This window comes from Carcharhinus amblyrhynchos, chromosome 19 (genome assembly GCF_965287045.1).
Source record: "Carcharhinus amblyrhynchos chromosome 19, sCarAmb.v2.hapA, whole genome shotgun sequence".
Taxonomy (NCBI): Eukaryota; Metazoa; Chordata; class Chondrichthyes; order Carcharhiniformes; family Carcharhinidae; genus Carcharhinus; species Carcharhinus amblyrhynchos.
The window spans coordinates 51,844,652-51,858,099 of NC_137342.1; the positions used below are offsets into that span (position 1 = coordinate 51,844,652).

Consider the following 13,448-nt stretch of genomic DNA (forward strand, 5'->3'; position numbering starts at 1 on the left):
GGATAGGCATATGGATAACATTGGAATAGTTTAGGTTAGAGGGTCATTGGATTGGATCCATTGGTCGGTGCAACATTGAGGGCCGAAGGGCCTGTACTGCGCTGTAATGTTCTATGTTCTACTGTAACTTCACTGTGTACTGTGTAATTACAGTATGTACTGGATTATTGTTGCTTCACTGTGTACTTGATCACTAAAATTAGGTGGGATACTGGATCACTGTGATTTCACCATGTAATGGATTATTGTAATCTCATTGTGTACCGGATCATTGAAACTTAACCGTGCATTGCACTTAATTTAATTTAATCATGTACTTGATCACTGTGACCTCACAGTGTACTGGATCATTGTTATGTCACAGTAAACGGATCACTGTGATCTCATTGTGTACTGAATCACCATAAGCTCACAGTGTACTGGATCATTGTAACCTCACTGTGCACCGGATCACTGTGATCTCACTGTGCACCGGATCGCTGCCGCCTCGCGGCGCACTGAGGGACACCGCTCAGTTTATTAATGCAGATTCTTCATCAATTGCCGTGCGGCTAAGTGCTTTATTTTCTCCTAATGATGCATGAAGTCAAAATGAGTAAGAAGTTACCAAGGAAACCAAAAATCCCCAGGACAGCCCACAGGATGGAAAGAAAATATCACATTTAAACTTGGTTAAACTCCTGAAGTGGAGTAGCTTTCTGAAGTTGTTGCTGGAGGATATATTGACAGGTCACGCTGGCTGGAAAACCCTGGCTGGAAAGCCTAAGGAGAAGGTGGACTGGAAACACTAACTTGTGATTTCATGGAGATTTTCACAAATTAAATAAATCCCCCTCAGATCTTTACAATGTTTTGATGAGTGATTTTCCCAGTGTTTTTTGGGCTGACTGTCCTAGTGATTTAAATGGTAAAATGTGTAATTAAGTTTAACCACTTGTCATTCCATCTCATACCCAATCAGTCATTACTCACAATCGCACTCAGAGAAACACGAGTGAATAAACACTGGCAAAACACAACACTTAAAAAAATCCTGGATAAAAGTAAATTACTGCAGGTGCTGGAATCTGAAACCAAACGAGAAAGCGCTGGAAAATCTCAGCAGGTCTGGCAGCATCTGTAAGGAGAGAAAAGAGCTGATGTTTTGAGTCCAGATGACCCTTTGTCAAAACTCTTTCTATGTCTTTTAGCTTTGACAAAGGCTCATCTGGACTCAAAACATCAGCTCTTTTCTCTCCTCACAGATGCTGCCAGACCTGCTGAGATTTTCCAGCATATACTCTTCTGGATGTAAAAAATCCTACCACATAGCACCGAATACGAGATGGATTTGGGGGTTTAAACTTATCAACTTTGCTTCTGTTCATGTTGCCCCCGATCCCCAGCTCCCAGTCAGTAGCCAGACTGGAAAATGTACCCTCCACTCACTGGGATTTTCAGCACTGATGTTAAACCAGGGGGGGTTGCACATTGAATGGAATGGTGATAGACTCAGTCACTGGGCTGTTCCTGAGAGTGAGAAGCCTGACAACACCAGGTTTAAGTCCAATTGATTTATTTGATAGTAAACGCACAAGCTTTCAAGGTTTCCCTCTTCGTCAGGTGAATGGAGAGTTCTGGCCTCAGACAGAGAATGTAACCGCACAGGCAGTTTACAGATTACTGGTTAGAATGCGAATCTTTACACCTAACCTGCTATTAAAGTGGCCAACAATGTGAGTGGAAGGAGCATTGAGCACAGGTTAAAGAGATGTGTATTGTCTCCAGACAGTACAGTAAGTGAGGTTTAGCAAACCCAGGCAAGTCATGCTGTGTCTGAGGCCAGTACTCTCCATTCACCTGACAAAGAGGGAAACCTTGAAAGCTTGTGAGTTTACTATCAAATAAATCAGTTGGACTTAAATGTGGTGTTGTCAGACTTCATACCATGTTTACCCCAGTCCAATGCCAGCATCGCCACATCTGTTCCTGAGAGGCAGACAGATCCAGGGAGATCCAGTTCACCTGTTTGGATTGTGGTCTTGGAGAGACCTTCATTCCCAAACTCCCTCCCATTGGTACAGAAATCCTACCTTCACCAATAGAGAGAGATGTGGACAAACATTGCAATGAGCACCAGTTGTGCTGAATGGACAGGGAAGTGGGCTGAGAGCAAAGCAGGTGAACATAACGGGCTCTCCTGAGACAGTCGAGAAAGATAGATCCCTGGAGAGATCTGGAATCAGCGGCAGCAACCTGAAGGAAGGAATGTTTTTATTTAAATTTGGTGGTTCTGACCCAGTGAGCTGCAAATACATTTAGAAAGAACTGCGGCACGTTTTGCCATTTGTAACTCTTGGAACAGATACCACCCCATTCTTCCAAATACGAACGTATCTAATAATCCCCCTGAGAACCGTGTGCAGACCCCAGACACAGTGATTACCATCAGCATCATGCATGCTAATCACTGGGATTCAAATTAATAAATGTAACACATTCAAATTCAATTCCTCTGTTATTTCAGCAACGGGTAAATCTGCTTAAATCTGATTCCTTAACAATGGGCTAAGGAATTTCACAGAGATGCGTTACAACGAAAATAATATGTACCATAGTTTTAGCACCTCTGTCACACGCAGAGATACACAGGGCGTCCCTGTGAGTTTTTCATCGATGTGTTTGCCATGTTGTGGGTAGGGGGATGCTCAGGTTAAAACATGTCCCGTCTCACCTGCGTGACTCCTGGTCACATTATTTTCCAACTGTTGTATTAAACCACATCCAAACCTTCAGGATGTATTAAGCCAAAGTGCGCTGACCCCATGTGAAAGTGTTTGGTAAAATGAATCTTTAACAATTACTCAGAAACGATTCGTGCAATAAAACAAATTGAATCAAAAAGCTTCCTGCCCTGACCTCTTGGTCACTGACAGTAAAGCGGGTGGATTTTGCAGCCTGTGTCTGAGGAAAGGCAATGTACCTTAACCCAGCAAAACTCTCAGCAAAATCTCCAGATTCTGAAAAGTTCTCTTCGAAGAATTAATCCCCGACTGCGTGACAGGAGAACATTTTGAAATAAAACATTGCTGTCTTTAAGCATGTTTGAAGTTGTGAAAGTGTAACAGAATTGGAGGAGAATGCCTTGAATGAGCCTGTTCAATTGCCCCCAGATATATCCCAGGGATCTGGAACAGTATCATCCCAGCCCATATTAAACAGAATGAGGTTTGTGGGGAAATGATATTGAACCTTTCTGGCTGCAGTTTGACTCTCCGTCGCCCTCCCAAACTGAGAAACTTTTTTTTGTTGAAACCCTTCATGAAGAGAGAAGTAAGTTTCAGTTTGTTCGGATGGGAGGGGGGTGCTTTTGGGAAGGTTTTATTCCGATTTGATCTCCCCCAGCCCCGGGTTAACCCGGGATGTCTCACACTGCAGTACTGTCGGAAAGGCAGAGGTTCCAGCTGTGAAAGTCCAGCCCAATGGCTGCTCCTGTGTCTGCCTCATTCCCCGCCCCACATTACACTATTGCAATCACTGCCTCATATTTCCAGCCAGCTTGGCTTGTTGACAGGCAGGGGAGGGGGAGGGAGGGAGAAAATAATGAATGAAAGAATGAGCGGATAAACATCATTTCAGCTGAAGGTGGGAGACTGTCCCTCAATGCAGTTGAGAGCAGATTCGGGTTAGGGTTAGGAGGATACAGTAACCCTACCCACAGTAAGTAGCAAGTCTCCCAGTCAGTCCCGGTACTGGGTGACTCTCTAACCGTGTGCTGAGTGGCACTCAGTTCCTGCCGGACTGGGGGTTTTACCCCTTCATTCACCAGGTTTTTGGACAGCGTGTAGTTTCACTTTGACACTTGGCCGCAGGAACCCTCCTGAGCAGCCAGTCTCTCCCTCTTCAGCCTGCCCGGAACTCACTGCCCATTCAACTCGCCGCATTGGACACAGAGGTAATGAATGATTCACCCAGTCTGATCCTACCCTCTGCCGGTTATTGTACACATAGACTCGCTCGCCATTCTGTAAATAGAATGCTATCCAATTTATCACTGATTAATTATTTTAAAAATCTGTACTTTCTTACTTCTAATACAATGCATTCACAATGTATCGCTTGTAATTGAGGTGTTTGCAAACTGTTCTTTAATCAAATGTTCTTTGATGCAAACATATTCTAGTTTGTGTTTAGTCACAGAAATATGTTTTTACCCATTTCTCTAGAAAAATCATTTTTTTTAATTACAAACCTACATTTAAGTACCTGCTGTAAGTATGCGTAACCTGGTGTGAATGTCCACGCGGAGAAAAATGTTAACTATTTGACTACAGCCCGCTGAAATCCTATCATTCCATGAAATCTAGCAGTGAAGTCATATCCCAGAGTGGGGAAACTGAGTTTGCAGTGAGTCTGCCTCCTCTCGCAGCCCCGCAGATACACTCACCGTGCTGTGTGTTCACAAGTAGCAGATTAACCAGCCTCCACCGACTTATTTCTCAGTCTGATGTGGATTTAACTGACCTTTGTCAGGGCTGAGATTTTTTTTAAAAGAGGAATAGTCACCCAATGGTTCCTGTGAGAAGGGCAGGTGTGTGGAGTTCTGCCATAGCCAAGTTTGGTTGAACAGTCCGAATGGAACTGACCTTCCAGAGTTGTGTGTGAACCCAGTGCAGGTGGGATGTTATCACCTATGTTATCACTTATTTGATTTGATTTATTATTGTTACGTGTCTTCGTATACAGTGAAAAGATATTGTGCTATACAGACAAAGCATACCATTCATAGAGAATGAAACGAGAGTGCAGAATGCATTGTTACAGTCACAGCTAGGGTGTAGCGAAAGATCAACTTATTGTAAGTCCATTCAAAAGGCTGACAGCAGCAGGGAAGAAGCTGTTCTTGAGTTGGTTGGTGTGTGACCTCAGACTTTTGCATCTTTTTCCCAATGGAAGAAGGTGGAAAAGAGAACGTCCGGGGTGCGTGGGCCCTTGATTATGCTGGCTGCTTTTCCAAGGCTATGATACAACCTGAAAGAATGCTTTCTATGGTGCACCAGTAGGAGTTGGTGAGAATTATCATGGATATGCCAAATTTCCTTAGTCTCCTGAGAAAGTTGAGATGTTGATGGACATTCCTAACTAAAGTGTCAGCATGGGGGGAACCAGGACAGGTTGTTGGTGATGTGGACACCTAATAACTTGAAGCCCTCAACCCTTTCAACTTATATCTATATTAGGTGCAGTTCTTGCGGCTAAAGGGATCAAAGACATGGAGGGGAAAGTGGGATCAGGATATTGAATTTGGTGATCAGCTATGGTCATAATGAATGCTGGAGCAGCCTCAAAGGGCTGAATGGCCTATTCCTGCTTCTATTTTCCACGTTTCCATGAAAGGCAAGGTCCTACCTTCAGGACAGGATCTGGAGAAACTCCGGGAAGTGAAATGAGTAGCTGGATTTGCCTGTACACACAGCGGTTGCAAGAGGAAGTCAATTAGGATATCAGTTATATAGTATATGACAATACAGTGACCTACCCAAATATCTGATCTCCTGGTGACAGACTTGTTGGGTTAGATTGTGAGCTGAAACATTAACACAGTAACATTTTTATAGATAACAGATGGTAAACTGTGTACAATTGGTCTATTCTACTTCTCCCTTCCAAAGGAGTGTTGATTTGCTTTGATGTGTTTTACTGCTCTGGAGTAATTTAGGATTGAAATCTTTCAAATATATTAACTGGAAAAGTAAATCATTCTTTCTGCAGCTTAATTGAAAGGAAACAATGATTATGTGCAATTTAATGCAGCATTATTTCATAAATTGTATCTTAAAATCTAAAGTCTAACTTGTTAAATGTTGAGCCGGTCTACTGAAACTAACATTTCAAGTTTTGCTTCTGTCCCACATAAAATTCCTCAGGATCTTGAAATCACATTAAAATGTGGAGTTTCTGAAATTAAAGTTGACTGGAGAGGAGGAAAAGCATCCCGACTGAATTTACATTTGCAAAATCTCAAATAAACAATGAATTTAGGCAGCAGAATGAATTTAGAGCATGAATATAAAACCAAAAAGCAAAATACTAAGATAAAAAGTTGTTGAGTATGTTGTTGAATATGATAACATATCTTGGTGAGGGAAAAAAGGGCATCTGTAAATTTTCAGTTAATGATTATTTTGTGTGACTTGTAGGAGGAAAATGAAAGATTTTGGAGACGTTAGCACACTGTGATGTTCGGTCTGAGGAGTACACGTCATTGTTTGAGAGTCCTTGGTGAGGTAAATGAAAGCTCTTTCATGTGATTTATTATCATTTTTACTGGTAAATTCATGGACATTAGAGCATTCAAAAGGCAAAGGGAAAACATTGTGCAGCTTTATGCTGTTCCTGGTGTGTACATCAGATTGCAATATGTGGTGTTTTACAGAGAGCGTTCTAACATTTATGTTACAATGGAAGTTGTCTTTGACTGGGAAGACTGTCCTTGAAATGACTCCAATTCACTTTGGTCTTTCTGTATAAGTATTCCTGACTTGTTTATCACCTGCTCATGGTGCAGTTTTTGCCCCATTTGATGCAGTTCTGATTTTGCAACAATGTAAAGTGCTACATCACTGTTTTGTGAAATCATTGAACTGAGAGCAAAAGATCATCCCAAAGGGACCACTGAAACAAAACAAGTGCAGACAGAGGTTAAAGCGTTCGAAAGGGGAAGAGGTGCTGGGTTTGGGGGGTGTGGGGGCATAGAATTTTTTCACTTCATTATGGAGTAAGTGAAGAACAAATCTTCAGTGAATAGAAATTAACTGTGATTCATGTGTAATATTAAAAGCTCCACTTGTCTAACTGGAGAGTCAATGGAAGAACTCACTTCCAATGTTCATTGTCTCAGAGTCATAAAAGCAAGAGGCCCTTTGGCCCACTGAGAAAAAAATACCCCAGCCAGGTAAGTATTTTATCTTGCAGGTGAGGCATTGAATTGAACTCTAGGAATCCGTTCAGACGGATACAGAGGAACCATTTAAAGCATATTCAAGGATGTTTGCCAATGTTCACCACCTCAACTAACACGAACAGGATCAGTTCCAGTCATTTATCTAATTAGAGCAGCACGTTGGCACTGTGGTTAGCACTGCTGCCTCATAGCACCAGGGACCCAGGTTCAATTCTGGCCTTGGATGACTGCCTGTGTGGAGTTTGCACATTTCCCCCATGTTTGCATGGGTTTCCTGCCACAGTCAAAAGATGTGCAGGTTAGGCAGATTGGCAATGTTAAATTGCTCCGTAGTGACCAAAGATGTGAAGGTTAGGGGAATTAGTGGGGTAAATATGAGGGGTAGGGCCTGGATAAGATGCTGTGTCAAAAAGTCAATGCAGACTTAAGAACTGAACAGCCTCCTTCTGCGCTGTAATGATTCTACAAATTCTCTGATTCTATGAACTTGCAACTTGTGAGATCTTACTGGCTGCTGCATTCCTTACAAAGCTAAACATAAGGTGATATTCATTAGCTATGAAGCACTTTGGGACACTTTGAGGTCATAAAAAGCAATCTTTTCATTTTCTGTTGATTGTTTCCAACTAATAAGTGCACCATTAAACTAGAAACAAATATAAGGGAATATAGTGCAACAGATAACCAGACTGGACAGCTATGAAATTAGGAAACACTTCTACCCACAAAGGATGGTAGAAGTTTGGAACTCCTTGTTGCAAACAGCAACTGATGCTTGATCAATTTTTCAAACCTGACTGATCGAGTTTTGTTAACCAAAGCTATTTTGGTAACCAAAGTGATCCTGGGCACAGGCAGGTACATGGAGTTCGGTGAGTGATCAGCCTTGACTTCATTGAACAGTGGAGCAGGCTCGATGGACTGAACTCCCTACTCAGAACCCTAAATGAAATACAAGGAATCATGAAAGACGTGTCCCAGGTATGACAAGAATAATACAATTCACTGCAACTGGAGTTGGTCTCTTCAGTCATCATAAATTAGGGAACTTGATCATTAACCTGTTAAATAAATGCACAGTTATCTTCTGTTCCTAATTACATGGTGATTATAGACAATACACACTTATATCCTGGGTTGGCAAGATTATTGTGTGAGGAGACATTGGCTCAGCTGGGCCTGTATTCACTGGATTCACTTAGAATAATGAGAGAAGATTTAATTGAAATATCTAGAATTTTGACAGGGGTGAATAGACTGGATTTAGGGATGTTGTTTCCTTTAACTAGAGGACTCGAACAGTTTCAGGATACAGTGTTGGCCATTTGGGGCCCTAAGACCATAAGACATGGGAACGGAATTAGGCCATTCGGCCCATCGAGTCTGCTCTGCCATTCAATCATGGCTGATTTTTTCCTCATCCCCATTTTCCTGCCTTTTCCCCATAACCCCTGATCCCCTTATTAATCAAGAACCTATCTATCTCTGTCTTAAAGACACACAATGACCTGTCCTCCACAGCCTTCTGTGGCAAAGAGTTTCACAGATTCACCACTCTCTGGCTGAAGAAATTCCTCCTCATCTCTGTTTTAAATGCTATTAAAAGGGACCGATGTAAGAAAAACTTTCTTCAATCAGAAGAATGAACCTGTGGCGTTCTCTACCACAGAAGGCTGTGGAGGCCAGGTCACTGAATATATTTAAGAAGGAAATAGTTAGATTTTCAGACTCAAGGAATAAGGGGAGAACGCTGGAGTGTGGTGTTCAGGAAGAGGAACAACCAGGATCATGTTGAATGGTGGAACAGGCTAGATGGGCTGAATGGCCTACTCTTTCTCCTATTTTCTATGTTTCTATGTTGTGTGCACTATTTATTATCCATTAATCAGTCAGGTTGCACCAAAACCTACATTGAAACAAGTTATTTGAAATACTGATTTATTGATCCTCACACTCATCGCAGAGTCCAGCTGTAATCCTGGTTTCGGGTTAGTTGAGTAAGCTGGTTTAGGTCCAACAAGAGCAACTGGAAACCTCCAAGATCATTGATCATTGCTCTAGCTTTGGTTTGACAAATAAGGCACTTAACTTTTTGAATCCTCCACATGTTTGCTGACTGCCTTCCTTCGGTGGTTCTAACTGAGAAGGCTGGCTACAGGCAGAAAGATGAACTATATGTGGACGCTGACTCACTTGAGTGCCTGTTATCAGAAAGTGAGGTGGGAAATGTTGCATATCAGTAATCTGTCTTTCCTCAGGGAAACCTAAGATTAACACAGTGAAAAATTAGCTATGTTTAGGACAAGTTCAGCCATTTTATTTACTCCTGGATTAAGAGTTCAATGTATTGAGAATATGTCAACAGTACTGGGCACCTTTTAGAAACCTATGTTTATATCACTTCTGTCAGTAAAATGCTACTAAAAACTTCTGAACTAATGGTCTCTCAGGGCAGAGAAAATTCATTGAATTTGATTTTGCAACATGCATTAAGAACATAAGAACATAAGAAATAGGAGCAGGAGTAGGCCATCTAGCCCTTCGAGCCTGCCCCGCCATTCAATAAGATCATGGCTGATCTGTCGTGGCTCAGTTCCACATTCCCGCCCTCTCCCCATAACCCTTAATCCCCTCTCTTATCAAAAACCCATCAACCCGCTTCTTAAAAATATTTAGCGAGGTAGCCTCCACCACTTCAACGGGCAGAGAATTCCAGAGATTCACCACCCTTTGAGTGAAGAAATTCTTCCTCAACTCCGTTCTAAACTGCCCCCCCTTTATCTTGAGGCTGTGCCCCCTAGTCCTACTGTCCTTTCTGAGCGGGAAGAGTCTCTCCACCTCCATCCTATCCATCCCATTCATCATCTTATACGTCTCAATGAGATCTCCCCTCATTCTTCTAAACTCTAACGAGTACAAGCCTAGTTTATTCAGCCTCTCCTCATAGCTCAACCCCCTCAACTCCGGCATCAGCCTATTAAACCTCCTCTGCACTCCCTCCAAGGCCAAAATATCCTTGCGTAAGTACGGCGCCCAAAACTGCACACAGTACTCCAGCTGCGGCCTCACCAATGCCCTATACATGAGTCAATGATAGTTAACAATTGGAAATAATTTTGAACCTGTGATTCATCACCTAGTTGCTATCAGTCACACTCAGCGCAGGAACTGGGAAATTGAAGTGATGCAGAAGGTAAAATAGTGACTGAATTAGTAATCTGGTCATTGCAGACACTGGGAAAGGAGAAGAATAAAATCCTTGCACTTATGTTGGATTTTTAAAAGCCCGAAAGCAGCTTACAACCAATAAAGTACTGAGACATGGAAGGAGACGCAACAGCCAACTCTGAAACAGCGAAGTTCCATCAATGGTAATGTGATGATGATGTGGGGATGCCGGCATTGGACTGCGGTAAACACAGCAAGAAGTCTCACAACACCAGGTTAAAGTCCAACCAATTTATTTGATAGTAAACCCACAACATTTTGGGGTTTGCCCCTTCGTTAGGTGAATGCCTCAGTTATATGCTCTGTCTGAGGCCAGAACTCTCCATTCACCTGTCGAAGGGGAAACCCTGAAAGCTTGTGAGTTTACTATCAAATAAATTGGTTGGACTTTAACCTGGTGTTGTGAGACTTCTTACTGTGATGATGGCCAAAAAATCAATCTTTTACTATTTATTTGAGGAATAAATATTGGAAAAGGCAGCAGGGACTTATTACATCAACATGAGTACACATATAGGGCTTTGGGTTTGACACCTCGTCCAAAGTACAGCACCTTTGAAATTGCAGCACACTGGCAGCATTGACTCTGTGCACAAAGCTTTGGGGTGGGGTTGGAGCAGAGCTTCTGATTCCACACCATTACATCATCACTGCCTGAGCTCAATGGCAGCATCACCAGAGAGAGCAGTCAAGGAGGGAAAGCTGCCCACAGACATGGCTGGCACACCCTGGGGATCACCAGATGATGTGCATCAAATCACTGTGTGTTGGAGTCCGGCTTAAAGAATAGGAGAGCTTGAACATGAATGAAAAATATAAAACTGAAGGGAAAAAAATAATCTCTTTCTGTTTCAGACACCTTTTGACAAAAAAGGAAAAAATTTAAATTGTCAGAAGTTTTTTTAGGGAATTCTGCAAACAGTGGTTTGAGTTTTCACGTGTCGGGCTCACACACGTGTCGGGCTCACACACGTGTCGGGCTCACACACGTGTCGGGCTCACACACGTGTCGGGCTCAGAACCCAAGACAAAGCCTGTTTCTCACTGCGATTGGAATGCAAGTTCAAGCAGATTGGCCAAGAACCAGGTAGCCACATCTAAAGCATCCTGGGAAAGGGTGAGCACTGTCAGAGAGGGCAAGGAGTGAGAAAAGGGAGGGAGGGCTGCTATGTAGTTGTATCAGTTAGCTACAGACCCATAGAAAATAAATTGCAATGGGAAAACTATGCAGAGAGTGTGTAGGCAGCACTCCCTGAACACCTTTGTTAATTTTATTTCAGTCCTGACATCTCATCCCGCACTGGATTGAGACTGCAGCTAAAACGTTCAGGCCACCTGGCTAGCGGGCCCACCCATCCACCATAAAGGCAGACGGGCCATGTAAGATTGTTTTCACTTGGCCTCTCAGTGTGTTAAATTGTCTGTTTGATTGTCACCACGCCTGCTTCCAACTCTCACACACACCAGTCAACCACAATATTGCATGAGTGCATCATGGTGCCAGCGTGTGCACTCAATGTCTCATCGTGTATTTTCACACGCTTCTGGATCAGGCATGTGCTGTCTAAGCACGTCAAGATTCTAGCCCATGTGTCCATTACCATCTGAAAGAGGTTACACATCGGGTGGGGCTCCTCAGTAAAGCCTGCTGTCTGGAGGCAGGACAGGTCCCTGGTAAGAATTTGGGGTAGAGGTTTTGATCCAGAGGTGACTCCTTTGTGGATTGTTTCTTGGTTGTTTTAATTCTGCATTCTCGGCAAAGTTTAAAAACTTTTTTTTGATCTCGTAAAGCTAATATTGTGATTTCTCGGAAGTTAGTTACATTACCACTATTTTAACATTAAGTTGCAGTTTTTATTTCTGGTTTTGTGCCAACAAGTGCAATGTTCCTATTCAATTATCTAAATTAATGGTGCCACGGTGCAAAATGTACTCCCTGTGTGATTTCTCCCTTCCTAAATCTAAACAACTCCCTAGAGCAATTAAATTTAGATTCCACCTGGCCTCAGCATGGCCAAAACACTATAAAAGCTGACAAGGCGTAATACCGTTCAGAGTGTAGGAGAGTGGCTTACAGCCATGTGTTGATATTGGGAGTTGCAGGGAACACGGCAGGAATCCTAAGGACAAAATTCTTTGCCCATGCCTCCTCTTTCCAGCACAGCCTCTTGGCTTTGCCTCAAAGAGAACATTTTTGCTGTTTTGATTATGAGAAGTAGATAGTTATTGTCATAACTTACAGCTTGTAGTTAGCAAAAGCCTTCTTGGCTTCATCAGTTAATATGACCAGCTTTCAGTCTCTATAACACTGGACAATCCAGTGATGTGACCAAGATTGGTCACTCACTCAGACAAGTTAGTACATCTGTATTTGTGTGAATTGTGAGTGTTGTAGTGACATTTGTACTCTATCTCTAATTCGTTATCCTAGGAAATATTGAAAACAAGTAAGCCATTTTGTTGCCTATGGTAGATATTTATGTTTTTAATTCCAAGTTCCCTTCCCTCTCTAATATCTCCCAACATCTTAATTGCATTGAACAAGAACATACCTTGAATCTGCAAAGATATCCTTCTAGGATGGTGCAACCCTCATAGCTTGTTACGTGAATCTTTATTTCCCTCCTGTTCTTGATTTTAAGATGATGCTGTCTTTTCCTGGACTGTCATATTAGGATGAAGGGAGGTCTTGTAGAAGGTCTTGCCTTTCCTCTGCCCTGAGCTAGAGAAAAGTAGAAGAGACTAGTAATGGAAGGAGACACTCCTGATCAGTCACACTTACTGCAGAGTAGGGCTTCTCAAGTTCCAGCTTCTGGTGACAGGCCGGTGACATGTTCCAGGAGAAACTAACTATGGGAACAGACATTGGCATGTGGGCTTTGTCTGTTTCAAACATCATTAGGTGTATGAAGTAAGAAGGAAGGTTAATTCGCTTTCTATCAATTCTCCTCATTATTGTAATCACATCAATCAGTTCATCAAAGAAATGTGGCACAGGTTTTACCTTCATCTTCCATCATAACTCAAACTGGTTATCATTGCTAGAATCTGTCTAAGGCAAATACCTACAAAACTGAATATAATTTTCTGAATGAAGTATGGCCAGCCTACAATATCTACACTTTTTTTATATTCTATACTTCTTGTGATGAAGCCTATCTCATTAGCAGTAAGAGGCAATTACATTGGATTTCCTAACACTACAGATACTTCATTTGGTTTAATTGATTTTTAAAAAATTCATTCATGGGACATGGGCGCCACTGGCCAGCCAGCA

General features: G+C 42.3%; 1 protein-coding gene across 2 annotated transcripts in view; it reads left to right on the top strand.

The window, feature by feature from the left end:
* Positions 1-3,633: 3,633 nt before the first annotated feature.
* sema3d (sema domain, immunoglobulin domain (Ig), short basic domain, secreted, (semaphorin) 3D) overlaps positions 3,634-13,448 on the top strand; it is a 305,816-nt gene continuing 296,001 nt past the window's right edge. Inside the window, exons 1-2 of one of the 2 annotated variants that reach the window (XM_080207776.1) lie at positions 3,634-3,934; positions 6,180-6,266. The gene's annotated coding sequence lies outside the window, so the exon portion shown is untranslated. Of the gene's footprint in view, positions 3,935-4,574; positions 4,656-6,179; positions 6,267-13,448 lie in introns of those variants that run through there. The other variant, XM_080207777.1, reaches the window with a different exon arrangement.